General features: G+C 43.2%; 1 protein-coding gene and 1 long non-coding RNA gene across 17 annotated transcripts in view; one reads left to right on the top strand and one right to left on the bottom strand.

Annotated features, from left to right (window-relative positions):
• AFF1 (ALF transcription elongation factor 1) overlaps positions 1–26,662 on the bottom strand; it is a 247,133-nt gene that overhangs the window by 196,142 nt on the left and 24,329 nt on the right. For 5 of the 16 annotated variants that reach the window (XR_010156322.1, XM_016951839.4, XM_063808945.1 and 2 more), the window contains exon 1: positions 7,900–8,183. The exons of 1 other annotated variant lie outside the window; for it this stretch is intronic. The gene's annotated coding sequence lies outside the window, so the exon portion shown is untranslated. Of the gene's footprint in view, positions 1–3,354; positions 3,425–6,658; positions 7,147–7,899; positions 8,184–8,855; positions 8,905–26,662 lie in introns of those variants that run through there. 10 more of the 16 variants (XM_009447995.5, XM_063808946.1, XM_063808942.1 and 7 more) reach the window with 5 other exon arrangements.
• LOC104006125 (uncharacterized) lies at positions 8,289–18,249 on the top strand. The gene is made up of 3 exons (XR_001717018.4): positions 8,289–8,652; positions 9,597–9,744; positions 16,824–18,249. It is a non-coding gene; the product is annotated as an uncharacterized LOC104006125 (long non-coding RNA).

Genomic DNA, 26,662 nt, shown 5'->3' with positions numbered 1-26,662 from the left:
TATTGTTGGCTCCCTCTGATCATTAGGTGCTCAGCTCCAATGACATTCTCAGAGAGGCCTCCACTGACTCTCAAAGCTAATGTGACAATGCTGTCCCTCAAGGACTCTCTCCAGCCAACCCACAACTCTCTACTCCATTATGCTTATTATATGGGTTAGGAATGTGTTTAGCTGTAAGTAACAACTGTTTAAATTAATAGAAGTTTATGTTTCTCCTACAGCAAGTCTAGAAGAGGGTGGCTACTTGGCATACTGTTAGCTATGCAATGAGGCATCAGGAACTCTGACTTTTTCTGCTTTGCCTATTTAGCATGTTGTATTCATGCTTGTCATGGTCCATCTTATGAATGAGAGATCTCATTCATATTCAAGGCACGAAGAGGAGGAGAAGAGGAAGGTGTGGCTTTGCCTGACATATTTGTCTATTTTTGCCAAAAATCTTTACCATCAAAAAACCAGAACTAGGTCACCCAGGTTCTTCTAGCTTTAAAGGAAGCAGGTAAATCAAGATACAAACTGTCATCACTGGCTGAGAACAAACAAGATCTATTACCTAAGACTGGACAAATGTAGTCTCTTAGCAATTAAAGTTCTTTTAGTGACAACAAGAACAAACAGGAATGGCTACTGAGTAGGAAAATAGCAGTGCTGGCCACACTTCCATTTTTTCATAGTACTTACTACTTACTATCTGGAGTTAACTTATGCTAAATAAATAAATAAATAAATGTTTATTGCTTATCTGTGACTCACTGCTTATCTGGACAGATGAGTCACCTGATTCTGTGTAACCATAAAGAAGCTAGGAAACACAGAAAAGCACATGGATATTGGTAGAAAATGTCTCTACCTCATTCCCTGTGGGCTGGTAAAATATCGTACAAGGCATTGTCCTCATTTCAGAATTTGGACCCTTACAAAAGTTTCTTGGAACAAACTCAAAGTTTGCCATTTATTCAAAGTAAACCAATTACTTCATCTTATGAGACAATATTTACCATAAAAAAGAAAAAAAGACTGAGAACACAATCTCTTCCTTTAGGAGTAATAATAGCAAACATTTATGTAGCACTTACTATGCTCTGCTCCAAGAACTTGCCAAATCTTAGTACCTTTAATCTGTTCAACTACTCAATAAAGGAGATATTGCTATATTGCTCACTCCATTTTATAAGGGAAAAAAAACGGAGGATTGGAAAGGTGTTCGGAGACAATTTCTCCATGGGTCTGTGGTATTTGTGCATATTTTTACAAGCAGAGGCATCAATTGTCTTTTTGTTTCAGATTATCTTTTTCGAGACAGGGTCTTGCTCTGTTGCCCAGGCTAGAGTACAGTGGCAGGATCTCAGCTCACCACAGCCTAGGTCAAGGCTCAAGCAATCTTCCCACCTCAGTCTCCTGGGTAGCTGGGACCACAGGCATGCAACACCATGCCTGGCTATTTTTTATTTTATTTATTTATTTATTTATTTATTTATGAGACAGAGTCTTGCTCTGTTGCCCACACTGGAGTGCAATGGCACAATCTTGGCTCACTGCAACCTCCACCCCCAAAGCAATTCTCCTGCCTCAGCCTCCCGAGTAGCTAGGATTACAGGCATGTGCTACCACGCTGGCTAATTTTTGTATTTTTAGTAGAGACGGGGTTTCATCATGTTGGCCAGGCTCATCTCGAACTCCTGACTTCCAAGCGATCCACCCGCCTTGGCCTCCCAAAGTGCTGGGATTACAGGCGTGACCCACTGCAGCCGGCCCACCTGGCTATTTTTTTAAAAAACTTTTGTGGAGACGAGATCTCACTATGTTGCTTAGGCTGGTCTCAAACTCATGAGCTCATGCAATCCTCCCACATCAGCCTACCAAAGTGCTGCGATTACAGGCATGAGGCACTGTACCTAGCTGTTTCAAATTATCTTTAAAGATGTTTGTATGGTGAACAGCCTTGGAAAATTAGGGATAGTCTCCTAGCACTAAGGGCAGCATGTTCACTATGCAGTATAATCAAGATAAAACTCTCCCTTCACAGGTTTTGTTTGTTTTGAAACCGAGTCACGTTCTGTCACCCAGGCTGGAGTGCAGTGGCACAATCTCGATCACTGCTCACTGCAACCTCCACCTCCAGGGTTCAAGCGATTCTCCTCCCTCAGCCTCCCGAGTAGCTGGGATTACAGGTGTCCACCACAATACCCGGCTAATTTTTGTATTTTTAGTAGAGACAGGGTTTCACCATGTTGGCTAAGCTGGTCTCAAACTCCTGACCTCAAGTGATCCACCCACCTTAGCCTCCCAAAGTGCTAGAATTAGAGGCATGAGCCACCATGCCCAGCCTCTCCCTTCACAGGTTCTAATGATTAGGGGAAAGAAAAAAAAAAAAAAAAAGATAAAATCTCCCTGTGAAGAGCAGACATGCTTACTGACAACTATAAAAGATTAGGAAGGCCAGGCACAGTGGCTCACATCTGTAATCCCAGCACTTTGGGAGGCTGAGGCGGGTGGATCATCTGAGGTCAGGAGTTCAAGACTACCCTGGCCAACATGGGTGAAACCCCGTCTCTACTAAAAATACAAAAATTAGCTGGTCGTGGTGGCACATGCCTGTGATCCCAGCTATTCGAGTGGCTGAGGCAGAACTGCTTGAACCTGGGAGGCGAAGGTTGCAGTGAGACAAGATTGCACCACTGCACTCCAGCCTGGGCAACAGAGTGAGACTCTGTCTCATAAAAACTCAGGATTCCCTTCCTGTTAATACAACCCACTGTTTTTGCATGTGTCACTTGGCTCTCTTCCCCCTTCACATAACCCTTTGGAAAATTGGGGCTTAGGAAACCAGTGTAAGAAAATGTTGATATTCTGGCTACAGCTATCTTGATGAGTGATAAAGTCATTCCTCTGTAACCCAGGGGTCCATGAAACTGTGGCAGGTTAGTTAGCTTGAGAGTAGGGTAAAACCTCAGACTTCACAGGTGCTGTTGCTGTTGTTTAAAGAAGGGGTCTCACTTTGTTGCCCAGGCTAGTCTCAAATTTCCTGGGCTCAAACGATCCTTTCGCCTCTGCTTCCCAAAGTGCTAGAATTACAGGCGTAAGCAGCAGTGCTCGCTCAGCCTTCATAGTTCTTGAAAAAAGTAATTTGCCTAAGGTCTGACAGCTAGTAGGTAGCATATCCAAGATTCAAACCCAAGCTGTCTGACTCAGAAACCTTTTTAAACTCTCTGCTATACCACAGTGGTTCTCAAAGTGTTGTTCCAGAAATAACAGCATCAATATCAGCCACAAACATGTTACACATGCAAATTCTTGGGCATTACCCTAGACCTGCTGGATCAGAAACTCGGGGGACGGGTAAGAGGAGCACACCTGTGTTTTCACAAGCCTTTCAGGAGTACATTATAGGTCTGAGAACTACTGCCAGGCTGCACATATTCACTGTATCTATAAGACAGAAGGAAATGGTATGAGTATGTTCTGACTTACATAGGGATATGCTCTAAAAAATTTATGAACTGAGCTTTCACAAGTTGAATAATAGTTTTCAAGCACTAAGGCAGCTATTCTGTAAGGCCCATTTAATTTTTAGAAAGGTAAGGATTCTTATCTAGTGCAAATAAACACCACGTGTCTGTTAAATAGGTTTGCATAATTTTTTCCTTTGGAGGCACAAATGTTCAAAATCCTAAATGAAAATACTTGTTTTTATTCCCATAGTGATCAGAAAGAATTACTTACCCAAGGAGAAACACTATTTATATTTTAGAGTCAAGCTGTAATTCTTGAAAAACAGGAAACCACACATCAACATAGCCAACACAGTGTACCATAGTAGAAAGGGCACCAGGCTTTGAGTCACAGAGTCAAGTCACTTAACTTCTTCAACTCAATTTCCTGATTTTAAAATGGAAAATGAATTCCAATTTCAGAGTCACAATTAGGCTTAAATGATTATGCCATGTGAAAGCTGTTGGTAAACAGTGAAGTGCCAATATAAGTTCCACCTGCACAGGCCCTTTCTCTTTCTTGATGATGTTACCATCACAATTTCTCCAATGCTTAGGATACCGTCTGGCTCACAGAAGCTACTCAATACTTAACGCGGTATTAGGAATGAATATGAGATACTATATTAATGATGTAATTGATTCCTTCAGGCACTATTTGTCACAATAATCTCAGTCTTTTAATAGGAAAAAGTCACTCTAGCAAGAAATCCTTAGTCATGTTTAAAATGGGCCAGATAATTTAAGAAAATCAGCTGATTTTCTTCCCTTCGGGAATACTACTGAAGTTCTGTCCTAAGGCATACAACAGAAACTCCTATTAGCAACCCTGATGACCTTGGGGTCTCATGGTGTCAAGTCTATAACAATCTGTTGTCCAGATATAAACAATCATGAATAATGGATGTGTACCTACAAAGAGCCACATATTTCACATTTATTTCCATGCTGTGGTAGAATTTTAATAAATGGATTACAGAGTTTATGTAATCTATTTTAAAATCTAAGATCCAAATCAACACTATTAAATAAGCTTCTACTGTGTCTTAAAAAAAGAGACTACTAGAAAGCAACTGCCAATTATACTTCACTTGAGAAACCATTGTTGAATTTATTATTTGAGGAAAATATCACTAATCAAACTCTGTATATTTATGGTAAATACAGTTACTTTTTTCCTTTTCTTTTTTTTTTTTTGAGACGGAGTCTTGCTCTGTGGCCCAGGCTGGAGTGCAGCAGTGCAATCTCGGCTCACTGCAACCTCCGCCTCCTGGGTTCAAGCGACTTTCCTGCCTTAGCCTCCCGAGGAGGCGTAATTACAGGAGCACGCCATCATGCCCAGCTACTTTTTGTATTTTTAGTAGAGATGGGGTTTCCCCATATTGGTCAGGCTGGTCCAGAACCGCTGACCTCAGGTGATCCGCTCGCCTCAGCCTCCCAAAGTGTTGGGATTACAGGCGTGAGCCACCACACCTGGCCCCAATGAGGTTCCTTAATTTGCACTCTCTCCAACATACTTTCTCAATCTCCCAAAAAATTAGTTAATGGTCTAGAGCCTTGAAATAAAGGAACTTTGGGCCCACAAATTACAGAGTTGAACATAGAACTCCTTCCATCAGCTTTTCAAAAAATATTGAAAACAAGTTTACCCTTTCTAAGCTCAATTTTTTCACCCCTCTTTTCAACTTTCAGGCAATATGAAACTTCAACTAAACAATCACCTGGCTAAAGTGACTTGTAGGCCAGGCACGGTGGCTTCCACCTGTAATCTCAGCACTTGAGGAGGCAAAAGTGGGAGGACTGCTTGAGCCAGGAGTTCAAGACCCACCTGGGTAACACAGGGAGCCGCCCCCCCCACCCCACCCCACCCCAAGCCATCTCTACCAAAAGATTTTTTATGTTAGCCGGGCATGGTGGCATATGCTTGTAATCCCAGCTATTTGGGAGGCTGAGGAGGGAGGATCCCATGAGCCCAGGAGTTGGAGGTTGCAGTGACCTATGATTGTGCCACCACACTCCAGCCTAAGTGACAGAGTGAGAACCTGTCTCAAAAATAAATAAAGTGACTTGTAAAGGTGCCTGATAAATATATATGTATTTTAATTGAATAGTCTCTTCCAAATTTAATCCAAAACCTAATTAAGCAAGTCCTCAGTCAATTAAAAAAGTAACTTTCACCTCAACCAGCTCTGCAAAATTCAGTTAAACCGGAGAGGAAATAGAAGAGACAGCTAGTTTTGATATAGTCTTATTACCCTATAGTAGATTAGTGATTCTGGTGGCAAAAAATGCATGCCTGTTACGCATGTAGGAGAAAGCAATGTTTAAAATGGCCTGGACTTTTGTCATAAATTTTCAATCTCTAAATGATCTTTGTATTCTAATTTAACACACTGTGATTCTTCAAAATTATAGTTTTGCAAAGTTGAAGAGTTAAGCAAACGCCAAAGACACAAATTCAATTGTTACAGTGAATAAGGCAGATTAATATTTAACAGTTCATTTTCTTGCAGGTGAAAAGCAAAGAATTCACAGCAACATACCTGCAAGTCTCACATCTCCAGCCTCAACATCCTTGTAAGTTATATTTGAAAAAAGAAAAGTCTCCAATATCTAAACTCATTTTCCCCAAAAGTCCCACTCTTCAATCTCTATTTGTCTCAAAGTGACCAAATCTATCCCAAATTATTTCCTTGGTTCTTTCTCTCCATAAAAATGGCTTAATTCCAATGAGTTTCTCTAGTTTTACGTACTACTTATGTATTTTGTTGCTTTCTCTCATCTCCCCTTGGATCATTTTCCTTTAGTTCTCACCACTGCTTTTCTCCATATTTATCTTCAAATATTCAAGTACAATACTTCCCAACATCCATAAGAGACAACACCTTGAAATTAAAGCAAGCAAACCATCCAGAATTTTCCATTCTCCTGTGAATCTACTTCCAGAATATCCACTCAAGTAATCCTTCCCACTAAAGATGAAAGGCGAGCTAAGGAAATACATTAGACAGAGGAAGTAAACACTGAAACAGGGCCATGCCTAGGTATTCTTCGGCCCCAAAGAAAAAAAACTAGACTCTGGGTCCAAAGGTCTTTTTCGTGACTTTTATCCCCACCCAGAGGCCAACACCACGCAGGTCTGAGAGAGGTAACCCACGGCCACCTACCTTCTACACACACCGCATGACCTTGCTCTGAAATAATCTTGCACAAGCAAAATTCTCCACGCCTCTCAGACTCCTACCTAACGTTTCTGTGCTTCAGTTTCTGAGCTCTTCTCACTTTGCAACTGTCCCAGGGAACACTGGGTCTTCGCCTTAATTTACAAGTTTGCACTGAAGGTTTTAAATCAGTCTGATTTCCCCGTGGTGAGTCACACCCCGCAACGTGCACCAAGGGGGAGGGGGTTTAAAATTATCTCCGGCTCCACCCTTAAAACAAATCACTTGGCTGCAAGGCCTTTCCCCCCAACAGAGACTGGTTCAAGGGAGATTCGGACACATCTCCACCTCCAAAGCCAAGTGCCTTCCCGGGATGATCTGCATAACAATATGCGGGTGCTGGTGGTGGAGAAGCTCCGGGAAGAGAAAACTAGCAGGACGGTATCGAACCGCCCGCAGGCCCGTCGCAGCTCCATTAATACAACTACCATTACACTAAGGTAACGTGTGATTCACACTCTCCACCTTCTCTCCCCTCTCATTCGCTGGCTCCGGCGCTCGCACCGTCGGAGGGTGGGGTTGCGACGGCCACAGACGATGGGACACCCGAGGGAAAAAAGCATTATCAAGAGAAATTAACCAGTCCCATACTAAAGACGCCTCTCCCTCTGTCCCAGAAGTTAAGTCTCAGAAGGTGGCTCCAACTCCTCCCCGGAGGCTACGGACCACCGACACACGCCTCCCTCCTGCTCTCAGCGAGACGCGACAGGAAGCCCTCATCTCTCTCCACGACAGGCACAGGGAAGGGTCCCGGGGTGCAGGAGAGAAGAACCCCACTTTTCCCCGCCCCCTCCCCCCGAGAAACTTCTGGGACTCATTACGCAACTCAAGTAGCAGGTCCCAACAACGGGACAGCTCTCCGCAAAACGCGGGGTGCACAGGCAAACGTCTGACTTGGGGGCTGCGGGTGAGGGAGGAGCATGGGTCTCTTCCCATGTCCCCGTCCCCTGTTTTTCTACGCGCTACCTGCCGCGGGATCGCAAGTAGGGCGGTGAGAGCTCTGAGCCCTCGCCCGTTCTCCCCGAGGGCTCCCACCGGAAAAGTGGGAACGCCAGCGACTTGAGTCAGCGTGCTGGGAAGCCGGCAGAGAGGCGGGGAGAGCCTCGGCTTCCGAGAAGTCCGCGGCGGCGGCGTCGGGGGCCGGGCGGATCGACCCCCAGCCCTGGGTGGCGCAGGGCTGCGCTCACCTTCCAGACCCTTCCGTCCTCTAGTCCCCGGTCGGGCGCCCTCGTCACCTCCGCCCTCCCCTGACCTGTTGCGGTGGGAAAGGGCGCAAGTGCGGACGACGCAGGGGAGCGCCTCCTCCCGGGGCTCGGCTGCGGAACCGCGGAGGCAAAGGTGCAGCTGCGGCCGCAACGCGCGCAGGCGGCGGCCGAGTGCGCAGGGGCCGCGCGAGCCCGTCGCTCGCTAGCTGGCTGGCAAGCTCAGCGCGCCGGCTGCCCGGGACGCCCCGAGGCCACGCCCTCCGCGCGAGGCCACGCCCCCACCCCACCTCCCGAGCTGCGGTACCGGGTTCCGCCCCGGCCCGCGCCCTCTAGCTGGCGCCACCCAAGCGGCAAGGGACGTCGCGGCCCTCCCGGGATTGGTGGGAGGATCGTGGGGGAGCGGCAGCTCAGGACGGAATACGGCAATGACCGCCCCGGTCGCGAGGGTGACCCTGCCCCGGGCTGCTGTGGGGGCGCAAGGACCCTTTCACTTTACGGCGAGATTAAGCTCAGGGTCCAGTTCTGAGCAAAAAGTGTCAAGGAGCCTTTTTGCAACCTCCTATACTATTGAAACAGATTCTGTGCCCTTTAAAGGAGATAATAACTAACATCTGGGGAGCGCTTCACAATTTAGAAAAGGCCTTTCACACACAGGCCTGTTTCATCTTCACAACAATCTTATAAAACAGATACATTGTTCCCATTTCCCAAATAATGAAACGGAAGCGCCGAAAAGTAAGTATTGTGCTCAATGTCACAGGCTACTAAGTGGCATGGGAAACCAGGTCTCCTGAATCTAGCCTCCGGGTTTCTGCTCTCCACCAGCCCAACCTCAGAAAATTCTAATAGGTGCAGGGGGCTTTGGCAAATAGACCCATGGGAAGAAGGGGAAACTTATGTCTAGTTAAGTCGCTGCCTGATTCCTGCTGTAAACATACCAAGGAAAGCAACAGGCTGTCTTCATTGTGTTGTCGCACCTTCCTTCCTGAAAGGGACGCAGAAAGATTACATCAAATGGCCCAGATGAGATTTCGCCGACAGTATTTTATGGTTTAAAATGGGTGAAATTATTTGGATGAAGAAAAGCGCCTTACTTAAATTTAATATGATGTGTAATGTAAATTGGTATAATGTGTGAAAATAAGCCCCTCCCTGCCTTCTCTGTCTTTTCTCTTTTTAATTTTGTTTGTCTCTACTGCTCTGCTCAACTCTTTTATTGTCCACATAATTGAAAACCTAATTGATGGATATTTGCATTTCCAAATTAAACCTTTGGCTACTTGACTTAATTTCCCATGGATTGTTTTCCAAAATATAACTCTTCGCCCTACTCCATATCCTCCCATCGGGAGATTGGTTTACCTAGACAGCTAAAATAATTAAGGTGTCCCTGATGAAACCTGGTGGTGTATCTATCTAAGATGAAAGTTCTGGTCATCCCTGAGCAGGATGGGACAAGAGTCATCTCTTACAAAGTGTTTGTACACCTTTTAAAGGTTTCTAACAAAGACTGATCTCTATTCTAATCAATAACAAGTATTTTAACGTTTTTGCTATATAATGAATACATTTCATTGTGAAATATATATTAGCATGGTAATATTTTATAATCTGAAAACTTTTACCACTTCTATCTAAAATGTTTTCCTTTTTTGTGTTCTTTTTGTGTCATCCCATAGTATCTCCTATAGGGCTCTTCAAACTGTGATCAACTTAGTAAATGATGTTGACAGTGGAAGTGTGATCATTTTATTTTCCTGCCTTTGGAATTGAAGAAAGTAATTTTGCAAAAATTTTGTTGAAGATGATGTAGCTTTGGTTCAGAGAGTAAGTCATTCCATTTATATCAATATTCTTAAGGCAATGTGCTAGGTGACGAGCCATATTGATGACAAAGACAGAGCTCCTATTTTCATGACATTCCAGTGTGGTGGCAGAAACAAGCAAGTAAATAAATAATTCCAGTACACACTTCTGTTGATTTATTTCCTGAATGGTGACTGGCTATTTAAAAAGACTAAATCAAATTAATTTTCTGATAATGAATAAAAAAGAAGGATAGCCATGCCAGTGAGTTATTATTATTTTTTAAGTTGCCTTTCTCTCTCTTCTGCTGGTCATCTTATATAAATAGTCAATAAGAAGGCTATTTTAAAAAGTGATTACACTATATCTACTTTAAAAATTTTTTTATATCTACTTTTTAAATTTCAGACATAAACAAAAGGAGAGTAATTATGTAATGGAGTTGCAGATATTTAACTTTGTTAGCTACACTTTCCTCCATCATCTTCCTTACAAGAATTCTTAAATTACATTTTTAGCACACTCAATGAAATTCCAGCACTTTCTTAATTTTGACAATCTAATCTCATACATTTCAGATTATGTTTCTAATAAGATGAAGCATGTTTCTGACATCGGTGCTTTTTTTTTTTTTAACAGAACCCCCCCCCCCACCCCCCAAATAAATCTCCCTTTTAAATATGATGATGGGACTTTTTAGCTGCTTCTTCATATGAGGGCTCCTGGGATGTTACCTGACAATTTTCAGCCAGATTTTACTTAAAATTTAAAAACAAATTAGTTAAACCCCTGGGACTCATAGAAGCTCACAGGATGTATTCTCAGAGCACCTAAACAGCCCATGAGGAGGGAAGACAACATTAAGATAGAGGCAGGTGAGGAATGTGCCCAGCATCACAACATGGACAACTGTTTGGTCAAACTGAAGTACTTCTAAACTCTGCAGTTGTGCAAGATCCAAGCATTTTAAGCCAGCAGTTTAAATTATGTTCCTCCAAATGACTGCATGTATATCTCAAAGGGCATTAACTTATTCTCGCAAAGTATATAAATAAATCTTTTTTTTTTTTTTTTGATATGAAGTTTCACTCTTGTTCCCCAGGCTGGAGTCCAATGGCACTATCTCAGCTCGCCGCAACCTCCACCTCCTGGGTTCAAGCGATTCTCCTGCCTCAGCCTCCCGAGTAGCTGGGATTACAGGTATGCGCCACCATGCCCTGCTAATTTTGTATTTTTAGTAGAGACGGGTGTTTCTCCATGTTGGTCAGGCTGGTCTCGAACTCCGGACCTCAGGTTATCTGCCCATCTTGGCCTCCTAAAGTGCTGGGATTACAGGCGTGAGCCACCACGCCCGGAATAAATCTTTTTTTTTTTTTTTTTCTTTTTGAGACAGAGTCTCGCTCTATTGCCCAGGCTGGAGTGCAATGGCGCAATCTCGGCTCACTGCAAGCTCCGTCTCCCGGGTTCACGCCATTCTCCTGCCTCAGCCTCCTGAGTAGCTGGGACTACAGGCGCCTGCCACCACGCCCGGCCAATTTTTTGTATTTTTAGTAGAGACGGAGTTTCACCATGTTAGCCAGGATGGTCTCGATCTCCTGACCTCGTGATCCACCCGCCTCGGCCTCCCAAAGTGCTGGGATTACAGGCGTGAGCCACCACACCTGGCGGAACAAATAAATCTTAACCTGAGCATATACTTATGATTAAAAATAGAATAAAATAAGGCTAGGCACTGTGATCACGTTCAGAATCCCAGCACGTTGGGAGGATGAGGCAGGAGGATCACTTGAGCCCAGGAGTTCAAGACCAGCCTAGGCAACGTAGTGAGTTCCTGTATCTACAGAAAGCAAAAAAATTAGCTAGGCATGGTTGTCCACAACTGAGGTCCCAGCTACTTCAGGGGCTGAGGTAGGGGGATAACTTGAGCCCTGGAGGTCGAGGATGCGTTGAGGTATGATCATGCCACTGCACTCCAGCCTGGGTGACAGAATGAGACCCCACCTCAAAAACAAAAACAAAAAAATTAAATTAAACAGCCAACCCAGACTCCGGGGAAAGTGGTGTAGATGAGGAGAGGGAGATGCTGGCACTGAGGAGGGAGGAAAAAGGAGGAAGGATTAGTCTAAGCCAGGTTAAGGGAAGTAGAGGAAGGGCCAGTTCCCAAAAAAGAACAGAAACCAAGAGGAGGAGCGGGACTTCAAGGCAAAGATTATGAGGGGGGCAGTGATATGAAATAGGACAGGAAAAGTCAACCAGAAACTGATAGTGAAGGGCACTACATGCCAACCTACAAAGCTTTCCTTTCATCCTAAATGCGGTGGGTAGGAGATTGATTTGATCATGTGGCATTTTAGAAAGATTACTGAGACTGCCACATGAAAGTGGATTGGGGACAGTCAGGCTACAATTATAATCCCTAAGGTTATGCAAGAAAATGTACAGAAAGCCAGGTATAGATTGTGGGCAGATAGAGAAATTCTTAGTTATCTGTCTCTATCTGGGAGGCAGATATGCAAATGTGAACTTGCTGTAAGAAGAACCAGGTGCACAATTATTATAATTAAAATAACTGTCTGTATTTTGTGATGAATACTTTGCAGAAAACGTGATTCCTAGTGACCTGACATCACTTTTTCTAACAAATATGAGGTTCATATTGTATGTAAATTTTTCCTCATTGCTACACACTACTCCCCAAATCCAGTGGGGACTGTGAATGCTTTTTAGTCATGTAGTTGTATTGTTCAACTGATTTCACATTTAAAGTAGTAATTTGCAAAATTCCAGTGCAGCTGGAACAAAACACAATGTGAGCACAATAATATTTTTTCATCCCCCAAAACAAATGTAGGGATTTAACTGAGTTTCCACAATTTCCCAGACATTGTACACATATAACTTTATTTAATCTCCTTGAAAATGTGGGTATATTGTCTAGTTCATGAATAAAGAAGTTATAACCTCAGAGAGAGATTTCATCTTGATCATGATTATATAACCAATTAAATAGTAGAAGTAGAATTTGAACTCAGCTCTTCCATGGCTGAAGGCCATGTTCTTAACACTATACACAAAATTAGATTCGTATAAGTGTTTCAACTAGTGTGTATCAGTGTGAAATTCACATCAGCAGGCTCAAGGGAGCTGGCAATGGGGTTTTCATGCTGACAGTTATATCTGGAGGACTAAATAAGAAGAGGAAAAGGAAACCTGAATGATTATGGGAAAGTCAAATAGTTGAGAAGTGGGAAGGAAAAGAAATAATACAGAGGGTTAGACTAGAAAAGCTAAGTTACAGTGCCCCGGTGGAGCAGGATTGGGGGTAAGAGCACCTTAAAGACTATGTCACAACTTCAAGAACTCAGCACTCAATACTTTGTTTCATCCCAACCCACATCTCTCTTCTAAGTTGCAGACTATCACCCTCATTGGTTTGCAACAAATTCCATGTGGTCGTCCCACAGGCAAAATAAATTCAATGTATCTAACATGGAACTTATACTACCCAATTCCTGTTATTTGGTTCCCAACTTTTGTTAATGGTGCCATTATAGACTCGGGATTCTGATTCAAGTGTCCATTACTTACCAAGTCATATTTAACTTTCCTCTTAAATCTCTCCCTTCCTTATGAGTTTTCTTCCCTTTTTTTGTTTTATGTCTTTATTCTTGTATTAAATAGCTACTGTCAGGTACTAATTCTGCTCAGTTCTGGGGATATAAAGAGAAATAAGAGAATAACCTTGTTCTCAGAGAGTTCGTATCTAGAAGGAGAGTGTGGTAGGCAGAAGTCTAAGATGGCTCCCAAGATTCCCAATCCCACATGATTTCATTTCCTCTCCTTGAGTGTGGTTGGGCCTGACTGAACCAGGTGAGCTCTTTTTTGAAAAGAGGATCTAGGAGCCAAAGAAGGAGTAAGTCAGAGAGGTCCAAAGCTGCAGCAGCTTCTCTTCTGTTGGCCCTAAAGGAGCAAATTACCATGCTGTATAGAGGCCATATAGCAAGGACTTGAAAGCATCCTCTGGGAGCTGAGGGTGGCCTCTGGCCAACAGCTAGTAAAAATAAAAAAAAATAAAAAAATAAGAAAGGCCACAGTCATAAGAAATGGATTGTACCAAGGGAACTTGAAAATGAACTTTCCCTAGTCAAGCCTCCAGATGAAGATACATCTGGCTACACCTTGATTTCAGCCTAGTGAGATCCTGAGCAGAGGACCCAGGTAAAACATGCTGCAAGTGTAACCTATAGAAATTGTCAGGTAATGAATGAGTGTTGTTTTAGACTGCTGAGTTTGTGGTAATTTGTTATGCAGCAACAGAAAACTCATACGGAAAGAAAAAATAAATCTATGTCTTGCTCAGTGCTAGGCTAGAGGCACACATGATAGAGCATAGGAGGTTATCAGAGCACAGACAGGGACATCCAACAAACACTAAAGGACTTGGGGAAGGCATCCTGGCAGAGGTAGTAACTAAGATGAATTCTAAAACAAAAGAGGGAGAAGAGAGAAGGAGAGGGAAGGAGGAAGAAAAAGATTTTTTGAAAGAAGAAAAGAAAAGAGGAAGTTGGGGAAGATGTGTGTGATCAAACGGGGACTTGAAACTTCGTGGGCAGAGGGAGTTAAATATCCACAGGTCCCAAAGTCATAGAGTTCATAGTGACCTTTAGAAACTAAAAAGACATCAATATGTCTGAATTCGGGGACGAATGGTAAAAAATGAGGATGGAGATGTAAAAAGAAAAAAAGAACATTTACCATTTACTGATTGTATACTACGTGGAAGCCCACAGTGTCAGCTCATCCTGCCTCAACACAACCCCAAGTCAGAGATAGATGGCACAGGTCATTTGCTCGTTTGCCTCAAATCTAGTCTAGTCTAGTCTAGGTGCCCTTCCTCTACTCTGCCTTCAGTCACGGGGTAGATTCTCCCAAACCACCTTTTCAGGGCTTCTTTGCTGGGAAACTGGCTTCTGGGTGGGTTTGGCCAATGGAAGGCACTGGGAGGAGATAGAAGGGCAGGAAGAGAGGCGACTCCTGGGTATTTCTCTTCTTTCTCTGCTCTGGGCAATGGCTCTGGCCCAGTGGCAGCACCTCCCCCATAGCCCCAGCTTCTACAGATCCCAATGAACAGCCCTGCCTCCTGAGCTCCTGTAACACTAAGTTCTCCCTTAGTCCCCACCTTAGGGTGGCAGTTGCTTAATGCCTGAATAGTCTCACCTTCCCCTTTTGGGTCTTTCAGTATTAAATTCTCTCCACTGAACTACCTGGCATGAGTGTTATTTTTGTAACTGGATCCTCACTGAATCACCATGTTTGACAAATAGCTACAAATCAGAAAGATTGAGCAAATTGCCTAACGTCACACAGTTGGGATGTTGTGGGGCTGGGTTGTAGATGTTTGGCTGTGAAGCCCATCTCTTTCCAGCCAGCTGCATTGTCTCTCAGAAACTTTCCATCACCATTGAGTCAGCTCCTTAGAACTTCACCATTACAGCAACCTCCACTCTCAGATGAATCTTCCTTAATTATACCTCTGGCCATGTGATATATGTGGCAATTGCAAAGGGAATTCAGTATCAACTCCTCATTCTAGACTCCAGACTTTCCAGAATTTTTTTTTTTTTGAAATGGAGTCTTGCTCTTGTTGCCCAGGCTGGAGTGCAGTGGCGTGATCTCAGCACACTGCAACCTCCACCTCCCGGGTTCAAGCAATTCTCTACCTCAGCCTCCTGAGTAGCTGGGATTACAGGCGCCCGCCACCACGCCTGGCGAATTTTTGTGTTTTTAGTAGAGATAGGGTTTCACCAGTTTGCATTTTGGCCAGGCTGGTCTTGAACTGCTGACCTCATGATCCACCCGCCTCGGCCTCCCAAAGTGCTGAGATTACAGGCATGAGTCACCATGCCCGGCCCCAGAATATTTCTTAAACCAGTCTTTCTGACTTCACTTTTGCTAGACATTTTGCTCTACTGGAAAGCTGCCCTTGATTTTCACTTGTACGTATTTACTTATTCTATTTCTGTTCCCTTTAGCTAGAATGCTCTAGTTCTACCTGTAATAAAAAAAAAAAAAAAGAAAAGAAAAACACATGACTGGATCTTGCTATGTGGCCCATGCTGGGTTCAAGCAATTCTCCCACCTCAGCCTCCCAAAAGTGCTGAGATTACACACATGAGTCACCATGCCTGGCCTCCACCTTTTGATATATCTGTCCTTTGAAGCTTATTTATTCATGTATTCATTCATTCAACAAGCCTGGGCAGGGTACATTCTAGGCCCTTAGGAGGGAAAATAGAACAAGATGACTCCTATCTTCAGGAATGGGGGTGGGCATACTTTTTCTGTAAAGGGCCAGATAGTAAACATTTTAAGTTTTGTGGGCCACATGGTCTCTGTCACAACTACTCAACTCTGCTATTATAGCACAAAGGCAGCCATAGGCAGTACATAGAGAATGAATATGACCATTCCAACAAAACTTTATTTACAAAAGTGGGTGTTAGGTTGTAGTTTCCCATGGTTTGTTGAGGCCCTCCTCTAAAAACTCACAGCTAAACAGATGGAAAAGCCAGCAGGAAATGATAATGCATAAAACATATCAAAGAAATATGGAGGATTGTACAGCAGGCACATGTGACAACAATAACATAAACATACCCTGAGAATGACCCAGTATGGCAGATGCACCTGACAGCAATAACGTAAGTATACCCAGAGAATGACCCTGTATGGCAGACTCACCTGACAGCAATAACGTAAGCATACCCTGAGAATGACCCTATCGTCTAAGAAGAATGTGTGTTTGGAGTTCCGAGCTAAGGAATCTAGGAGTGGCCAACCCGGAGATTCATTCCTTATCTATGAGGACCATAACCTGCAGCCTATTCCCTGGAATGCAGGCTGTACAGGGGATGGAGGCCCTCTTTTGTTTTGGGTTAAATGAACATTGCCAGGTGGAGGTTGCTAGGGGAAGTGTGTTAAGTGAAAATGCTATATAAATTGCATGCTTTTTACAATTGGTTGTGGTTCTCCTGTCCAGCCCACCAACACTAGACCACCCTGTATTTAAGTCCCCTCAATAAACCCTGTCTTGTTTGCAGGTTCCAAGTCTCTTCTTCGGCCTCTCAAACATGGTACCATCCCTAATGAAGTCAACAGGGGTCCAGCATGACAGGATGGAAGTAAAAGTGTCAGCACCTATGTGAGTCCCAAGAGGGGAAATTAGAAACAAAAAGGAAGAAGAGGACATAGGCCAGGCACGGTGGCTCACGCCTGTAATCCCAACACTTTGGGAGGCCGAGGTGGGCAGATCACCTGAGGTCAGGAGTTCAAGACCAGCCTGGTCAACATGGCAAAAGCCCATCTCTACTAAAAAATACAAAAAATTAGCCAGGCGTGGTGGTGGGAGCCTGTAATCCCACCTACTCGGGAGGCTGAGGCAGGAGAATTGCTTCAATCTGGGAGGCAGAGGTTGCAGTGAGCTGAGATCGTGCCATTGCACTCCAGCCTGGGCGACAGAGTAAGACTCTGTCTCAGAAAAAAAAGGAAAAAAAAAGATGATATAGTCAAAGAAATAACATTAAATTTCTTATAATTTAAGATGAATGATTTCAGATTGAAAAGTTTATAAAGGTGCCAAAGAGAAAAGGAAAGATCCACACTAGATACATTAGAATGAAATGTCAAAGTAACATACATAAAGAAGAAATTCTGAAATCTTCTAGAAAGAACGAACATGTTATCTATGAAGGAACAAGGATCATATTGATATTAGATTTCTCAACAGCACATGTGCTGCAAGAAGACAAAGGAGTAATATTTATTAAGTATTGTGAAACAAACCTAGAGCTTAGAATTTCATATTTAAAATTCTAAATAAATTATCATTCAAATTGATATAGTTTGGGGGCCGGGTGTGGTGGCTCACGCCTATAATCCCAGCACTTTGGGAGACTAAGGCGGGCAGATCACTTGAGCTCAGGAATTTGAGACCAGCCTGGCAAACAGGGCAAAACCCCATCTCAAAATACAAAAATTAGCTAGATGTGGTGGTGCATGCCCATAATCCCAGCTACTTGGGAGGCTGAGGCACGAGAATTGCTTGAACTTGGGAGACGGAGGTTGCAGTGAGCCAACATCGTGCCATTGCACTCCAGCCTGGGCGACAGAGTGAGACTTGGTCTCGTATATATATGAGACTGACAAATTGATAGTTTGGATATATGTCCCTGCCCCAGTCTCATGTTGAACTGTAATCTGCAATGTTGGAGGTGGGGCCTGGTGGGAGGTGGTTGGATCATGGGGGCAGATTTCCATGAATGGTTTAACACCATCTTCCTGGTTTGTCCTCATGACAGTGAGTGAGTTCTTGAGAGAACTCATCATTTAAAAATGTGTGGCACTTCCTCTCTTTCTCTCTTGCTCCTGCTCTGGGCATGTGACGTGCCTGCTCCCCCTTTGCCTACTGCCATAATTCAGTTTCCTGAGGCCTCCCAAGAAGATAAGCCGATGCCAGCACCATGCTTCCTGTAAGCTGGCAGAACCATGAGTAAATTAAACCTCTTTTTTAAATAAGTTACCCAATCTCAGGTATTTTTTATAGCAATGTGAGAATGTGCTAGCACACAAATATAAGTTACCACTTAAATTATCATTCAAATATAAAAGCATAGCAAAGCTGACATTAAGCCTCAAGCATACAAGTTCACAGAAAATTTGTCACACAAGGACCCACATTATAAGAGAAGCAGAAATTCATACTGCTTTAAGAGATATCAGAGGCTGGGTGTGGTAGCCCATGCCTATAATGCCAGCACTTTGGGAAGCCAAGGCAGGAGGATCGTTTGAGCCCAGGAGTTCAAGACCAGCCTGGGCAACATAGTGAGCCCTTGTCTCTATAAAAAATAAAAAAATTAGCCATGGCCCAGGTGTGGTGGCTCAACGCCTGTAATCCTAGCACTTTGAGAGGCCGAGGGGGGTGGATCACTTGAGGATAGGAGTTCAAAATCAGCCTGGCCAACATGGCGAAACCCCATCTGTACTAAAAATACAAAAAATTAGCCAGGTGTGCCGATGCACGTCTGTAATCCCAGCTACTTGGGAGGCTGAGGGAGGAGAATCGCTTGAACCCAGGAGGCAGAGGTTGCAGTGAGCTGAGATCACACCACTGCACTCCAATCTGTGTGACAGAGTGAGACTCTGTTTCAAAAAAAGAAACAACCACATATGGTGGCATGCGCCTATGGTCACAGATACTTGGGAGGCTTAGGTTGGAGGATGGCTTGGACCTGGGAAGTTGAGGCTGCATCAAGCTATGATTGTGCCACTGTACTCCAACCTAGGCAACAGAGTGAGACCCTGTCTCAAAAGAAAAAAGAAAGAGAGGGAGCAATATCAGAAGGTATCAAACATGTAAGTAAAATCCAAATAAAAGAACCAAAGAAAAGAGAAATAGAAACTATTTCAATTACAACTCAGAACTAAATTCCTAGAAAATATTAATATGACATGAAAGCATGCTAATATATTTATTTTGCAAGAGTAATAATATGGATTTGACAACTTTAAAATAGGGAGAAAATAAATAAGCCTATGGTGTTATCAATCAGGAGACAGAAATTATACCAATAATTTATCAGGAATTTTTTTTTTTTTTTTTTTTTTTTGAGACAGAGTCTCACTCTTGTTGCCCAGGCTGGAGTGCAATGGTGCGATCTCAGATCACTACAACCTCCGCAGCTCAGGTTCAAAGTCATTCTCCTGCCTCAGCCTCCCAAGTAGCTGGGATTACAGGTGCCTGCCACCACCACATGTGGCTAATATTTTGTATTTTTAGTAGAGACAGGGTTTCACCACATTGGCCAGGCTGGTCTCAAACTCCCGACCTCAGGTGATCCACCCGCCTTGGCCTCCCAAAGTGCTGGGCTTACAGGCATGAGCCACTGCACCCAGCAAGAAAAATTTAATATAAAGGTTACTAACTAATAAAACATGGTTAACTATTAAGACAGATAAAGGATAACTCTAAAGAATACCAGAACCTGGGCACAAGGGCTCATGCCTGTAATTCCAGCACTTTAGGAGGCCAAGGTGGGAGGATCACTTGAGCCCAGGTGTTCAAGAACAGCTTAGGCAACATAGTGAGACCCCATCTCTACAAAAAATTAAAAAACAGCCAGGCATAGTGGTACATACCTGTAGTCTCAGCTCCTCAGGAGGCTGAGGTTAGAGGATAGTTTGAACCTAGGAGGTTGAGGCTGCGGTGAATCATGATTGTATCACTGCACTCCAGCTTGGGTAACAGAGTGAGACCGTTTCTAAAAATTTAAAAAAAAAAAAAAAGGCAGCTGGATGCAATGGCTAGCACCTGTAATCCCAGCTACTTGGGAGGCTGAGGCAGGAGGATCACTTGAGGTCAGGAGTTGGAGACCATCCTGGGCAACTTAGCAAGATCCCTATCTCTTAAAAAAAAAAAAAAGGAAGAAGAAGAAAAAGCAAATGTAAACAGCATGACTACCTCTAAGGCTGAGGGAGAACATCCAAGGGAGTAACAGACTTGGAAGAGATCTCAACCCTGAGGCTAAAATTCAGACCCCCTTGGAGAGGACGGGGCTGTAGCTAGATGGCAGAGAAATGATATGTGTAAATGACAGAGGAATTCACTGGAGTGCTGCAGATAGAGGTGGTGGTGCAGCTGCAGGTGGGGATGGTGAGCTGGAAGCCATCTACTGGGGTGAGGTGGAAGCTTATTGGAGAGTGAGTGCCAATGGAACTCCATAGGTGACACCATAAGAACAAAATCTAGAACAAGGAGATCTAGGAAGGGCAGCTACTGCCTCTCTGCTATGCCTGCAGTGTCTCTCTAGTGCCCTCTGCTGATAAGCCTAACATTGCACCAGCTGGCAAATGAGAAATGTTCATGGGATCCAGATCCAGATCAGTAACTCCAAACAAGAAAAAGAAAGATTGCTTTGGACTAAGGAGCAATAAATTGATAACTGGCACAGTGTTACCCTACCTTTTTTGTTTTTGTTTTTCCATTCACGGCTACTGTCAATATCCATTCATGCTCTATATGTATGATTATTGGACATTCTATTTTGATACACTCCCTGGTTTTCTTTTCCTTTCATTGTTTTGGGGCTATTTTATAGCTCTGAAAGTTGTAGAAAACTAATAACAATGTAAAAGATTTTTAGTTCATAGAAATGAAAATTATTTGTGTCTGGTGGAATATAGTAGATTAACCACCCTGTGGTTAGACCATTTTCCATCTTTTAAATAAATGCATTCTAGCATTCCTTGTTGCCTATTTATGTGTGTTTTTTTGAATTATCCTTTGATCTAGTTGTAACATCTTACTGGTTCCCTCATTAATTAATGAGGTAAATAAAACCCATCACACATATTCATTTTGTATTTGTATGTGAGTTATAATTCACCTTCTAAAAAATTATACTTGAAATAAGACAATCACAAAATGGCAAATATTGTATGATTCCACTTGTATGAGGTGCCAGGCATAGTCAAATTCATACAGACAGAAAGTAGAACAGTGGTTGTCAGGGCCTGGAGGGCAGGAAGGAAAGAACGCGGAGTTATTGCTTAATGGGTACAGAATTTCAGTTTGGGAGGATGAAAATGTTCTAGAGATGGGTGGTGGTGATGGTTGCACAACAATAAGAATGTACTTCATGCCAATGAACTGTACACTTAAAAATGATTAAAATGATAAATTTTACATTATGCATATTTTACTATAATTTTAAAAATTAAAATTAAAAAATTTTAATACTGAGTTTATTAATTGCTTTTCAAATTCAGTCACAGTTTACTAAATATTCTGTTAGCTAAAGTCTAAATTGTAAAGTTAACCTCCAACAACTTGTATATTAAATCATGGGGGAAAAAAGAAAATGGCTAACATTTAAAAATAAACATACATATTACAAGCAAAGAGAAAATATGTAGCCAACCTACTACAGCCCTGTTTTTTAACTGATGACGAGACCATGGTTGATATTTATGACCTTCTGCTACCTACTCTGTATTCCCTTTGCCCTCAGCCAGAAGCTCAGCTGGTCAGGTGTCTTAGTGGAGTGACCTAAGCTTTCATTTCTAAATTGTCTGAGTCTTAATATTCCAGCCTCTATTTTTTTGTGTGTGTGACAGTTTTCTGTTAATATTTTTTCTTGGGCATTGATATGGTTTAAATTTGTCCTCCAAAGTTTGTATGTTGAAAACTTTTTTTTTTTTTTTTGAGAAGGAGTTTCACTCTTGTTGCCTAGGCTAGAGTGCAATGGTGCGATCTCGGCTCACCACAACCTCCACCTCCAAGATTCAAGTGATTATCCTGCCTCAGCCTCTGGAGTAGCTGGGATTACAGGCATGTGCCACCATGCCCGGTTAATTTTGTATTTTTAGTAGAGACGGGGTTTCTCCATGTTGGTCAGGCTGGTCTGGAACTCCCGACCTCAGGAGTGATCCACCTGCCTTGGCTTGCTGGGATTATAGATGTGAGCCACCCCGGCCTCCCAAAGTGCTGGGATTATAGACGTGAGCCACCACACCCGGCCATATATTGGAAACTTAATCCCCAATACAACAGTACTATGTTAAAAGGTAGGACTTTTAAGAGGTGATTAGGTAATGGGAACTCTACCCTCATGAATGGATTAATGTTGTTATCAAAGGAGTGTGTTAGTTATTGAGGGAGTGGTTTGGTTAGAAAAGTGAATTTGTTCCCCTTTTGCTCTTGAGCATGCTCTCTAGCCCTGGGATGCCTTCCACCATGTTGTGATGCAGCAAGAAGGCCCTCACCAGATGAAGGCTCACAATCTTTGACTTCCCAGCCTCCAGAACTGCAAGCTAAATAATTTCTTCTGTTTACAAATGATCTAGTTTGTGGCATTCTATTATAACAGCACAAAATGGATTAAGACAAAAAAATTGGTACCAAGATTGGACTTGTTGCTATAGTAAATACTTGAAAATGTGGAAGTAGCTTTGGAACTGGGTAATGGGTAGAGGCTAAAAAGATCTGGAGCAGCAGGCTAGAAAAAGACTAGATTGCTGTAAATGGAGTATTAAGGGTGATTCTGGTGAAGGCTCAGAAGAAGAAGAGAGCTGCAGGGAAGGGCTGAGACTAATTATAGATTACTTAAGTGACCACGATTAGAATATTGGTGGAAATATAGACAATAGAGGCCAATCTGATGAGGTCTTACATGGAAAAGAGGAATACCTTCTTGGAAACCAGAGTAAAGGCCATCCCTGTTATGAAATGGCAAAGAACTTGGCTGAGTTGTGTTCATGCCCTAGACTTTACAGAAGGCAGAATTTAAGAGTGATAAGCTAGGATATCTGATGGAAGAGCTTTTTTCTTGCTGTTGTTTTTAAGACAGGATCTTGCTCTGTCACCCAGGCTGGAATGCAGTGGTGTGATCATAGCTCATTGCAGCCTCAAACTCCTGGGCTCAAGCAATTCTCCCAGCTCAGCCTCCTGAGTAGCTGGGATGCTACTCCCCCACACAGCTAATTTTTAAATTTTTTGTAGAGACAGGGTCTCACTTTGCTGCCCAGGCTTGTTTTGAACTCCTGGGCTCAACTGAACTCCCTGCCTTGGCTTCCTAAAGTGCAGGCATTAGAGTTGTTAGCCACCACACCCAGCTGGGTAAAACAAATTTCTAAGAAAAATATTTTTAGGATCTGTGTGGCTACTTTTAACCACATACAGTAAGATATAAGAGGAAATAAATGATTTAAGATGGAATTCATAATTTAAAAAGAAGCAGAATGGGGCCGGGTGCAGTAGCTCATGCCTGTAATCCGAGCACTTTGGGAGGCTGAGGCAGGCGGATCACTTGAGGTCAGGACTTCAAGACCAGCCTGGCCAACATGGTGAAACCCCATCTCTACTAAAAATACAAAAAAATTAGCCAAGACTGGTGGTGCATGCCTGCAATCCCAGCTACTCAGGAGGCTGAGGCAGGAGAATCACTTGAACCCAGGAGGTAGAGGTTGCAGTTAGTCAAAATCATGCCACTGCACTCCAGCCTGGGTGACAGAGCAAGACTCCTCCTCAAAAAAAAAAAAAAAAAAAAAAAAAAAGGTGGGGGGGAAAAGCAGAATGGAAAGATTTGAAAATTTTCAGCCTGGTCATGTAAAAAATGAAAAAGTGTGTTCAAGAGTTCAAGAGAGAATACTAAGGATATGGCCAAATGACCATTTGCTAAAGAGTTTAGTACGTATAGAATAAAAAAGGAGAGAAAAGGATTTCTCTCTCCCTCTCTCTCTCTCTCTCTCTCTCTCTCTCTCTCCCCCTCTCTCCCTCCCTCTCCTGGAGCTGGGATACTCTCCTCCTCCTGCCCTTGGACATCAGAATTCCAGGCTCTCTGATTATGGGACTCCAGGACTTACACCAATGCCCCCAGGTTCTCAGGCCTTTGGCCTTGGACTGAGTATTACACCATCAGCTTCCCTGGCTCTGAGGATTTTGAACTTGGACTGAGTCACACTACCAGCATCTCAGGGTCTCCAGCTTGCAGATGGCCTGTCATGGGATTTCTCAGTCTCCATAATCATGTGAGCCAATTCCTCTAATAAATCTCCCCATATCACATGCACACACACACACACACACACAACACACGGTTGGTTCTGTCTCTCTGGAGAACCCTGACTAATACAGGCATGGAAGTATTAAGAGATGTCCCAGGAAATCCCCTGGGTTCCATACATAGTTCTGTTTGTACTCGTGGTTTAGCAGTAACCTAAGTTCCCCTTTGGTAGTTGGGATCAATCACTAGCAGTATAGAAACCACTTATTCTACCTGTTGATTTGTGACATAAGCAGCCCAAGATGGTCAGGTGGTATCCTCATCTTCCAATGTAGTGGACTAGACACATAGTTGTATTTCTAATGGAAACATTTCTCCCTTGAGAACAAAAACTTTCACATCAGCAAGTCTTAGAGTTGCCAGGATAGGAAGAAACATTTTATAAGTGGGTTATTTGATACAGTAGTGAAAGGAGCCACTCTCACTCATACTCCTTGATTCCTGGACTCTTGTTCTGGCTGTGGAGGAGATGGCACTACATCACGGTCTCTGATTCAAAGCATATACTGCATCTTCCAAGTCAGAATCCGATCTTTAAAAGTGTGGTTTCACATCTGGCACTGCTGTGGTCTAAATGTTTATGTCCCCCTCAAAATTCATATGTTGAAATCCTTACCCCCAAGGTGATAGTATTTGGAAGTGGGGCCTTTGGGAGATGATTAGGTCAGGAGGGCATAGCCCTCATGAATGGGATTAGTGCCCTTAAAAATAAAAAAAGGACTGAGAGAGACCTGTCACCCCTTCTGCCATGTGACATTAGAGTGAAAAGAAGGCTGTCTATCCAGAAGAGACATCTCACCAGACACAGAAATGGATGGTACCTTGATCTTGCATTGCATAATGACATTTGGTCAATGACGGATGGTCCCATGTGATTACAGTAGAGTTGAAAAATTCCTATACCTACTGATAGTGCAACACATTATCTTTTCTATGTTTATACAAATACTTATCATTTCAACTGCCAATAGTATTCAGTACAGTAACATGCTGTAAAGGTTTGTAGCCTAGGAGGAGTAGGTTATCTCACATGGCCTAGGGGCGTAGGAGGCTATACCATCTAGGTTTGTGTAAGCACAGTCTAAGATGTTCACAGTGACAAAATCAGCTAACAACACACTTCTTAGAAGGTATTCTTGTTTTTATGTGATACATGACTAAATTCCTTCCTTCCTTCCTTTCTCCTTCCTTTCTCTTTCTCTTCTTCCCTCCCTCCCTTCCTCCCTCCCTCCTTCTTTCCCTTCCCTTCTCCTTCCTCCCTCCCTCACCCTCTCTTCCTTCCTTACTTTTCTTTCTCTTTCTTTCTCTCTCTTTTTCTTTTTCTCTTTCCTTCTCTCCCTTTCTCTTTCTTTCTTTTCTTTCTTTTTCTGTCTCCCTTTCTTTTTCTTTCTTTCTCTCTCTCTTCCTTTCTCTCTCCTTCCTTCCTTTCCTTCCTTCCATCCTTTCCTTCCTTCCTTCCATCCTTCCTTCCTTCCTTCATCTCTCTCTCTCTCTTCCTTTCTTTATTTCTCTCTTTCCTCTTTTTTGAAGACAGGGTCTGATTCTGTTGCCCCAGGTGCAGTGAAGTGGCATGATCATAGCTCACTGCAGCCTCGAATTCCTGGGCTCAAGGGATTCATTCACCTCAACCTCCTGAATAGCTAGGGCTGCAGGCACACACCACCAAGCCCAGCTAATTTTGTTATTTTTTTTGTAGAAATGGTGTCTTACTATGTTGCCCAGGCTGGTCTCGAACTCCTGGCCTTAAGAAATCTTCCCACCTTGGCCTCCCAGTGTTGGGATTGTAGGCTTGAGCCATCACACCCAGCCGTGATTGTAAATTTCTCTTGTTTATAACCAGCTAGTCCATAGTATTTTCTTACTGGAGCTCAAACAGACTAAGACAGGCAGCATAAATGAGTTTTCAGTAAGCAATTTTGCCTTTAAGTTAGGGGAGCCACTTCTAGATGATGCAGTATCCGCATTCTATAGACATGAGTTCACTGCTGTATTCCCATTACCATGAAATGAGTTTCTTGAGCAGAAGCAGTGCTCTGTGGAATACCATGATGGTGGACAAGGTATTCTATGAGTCTGTGGAGGTTCTGGCAGAATCATTATGAATAGAAAAGGCATTTATACCCAGAATATGTGTCAATTCTAATGAGAATGAATTTCTGCCCTCTCAGTAATGGAAGAGTTCCAGTATAATCAGCCTGCTACCAGACAGCTGCTAATCATATGGCAATGGTGCCATATCAGGGGTCAGTGTTGGCATCTGCTGTTGGCAGATAAGGTGCTCAGCAATAGTGTCAGCCTGGCTAACCTTGGTTAGGAGCTTC

This window comes from Pan troglodytes, chromosome 3, assembly GCF_028858775.2.
Source record: "Pan troglodytes isolate AG18354 chromosome 3, NHGRI_mPanTro3-v2.0_pri, whole genome shotgun sequence".
Taxonomy (NCBI): domain Eukaryota; kingdom Metazoa; phylum Chordata; class Mammalia; order Primates; family Hominidae; genus Pan; species Pan troglodytes.
This window is presented reverse-complemented; position numbering and strand designations above follow the sequence as displayed.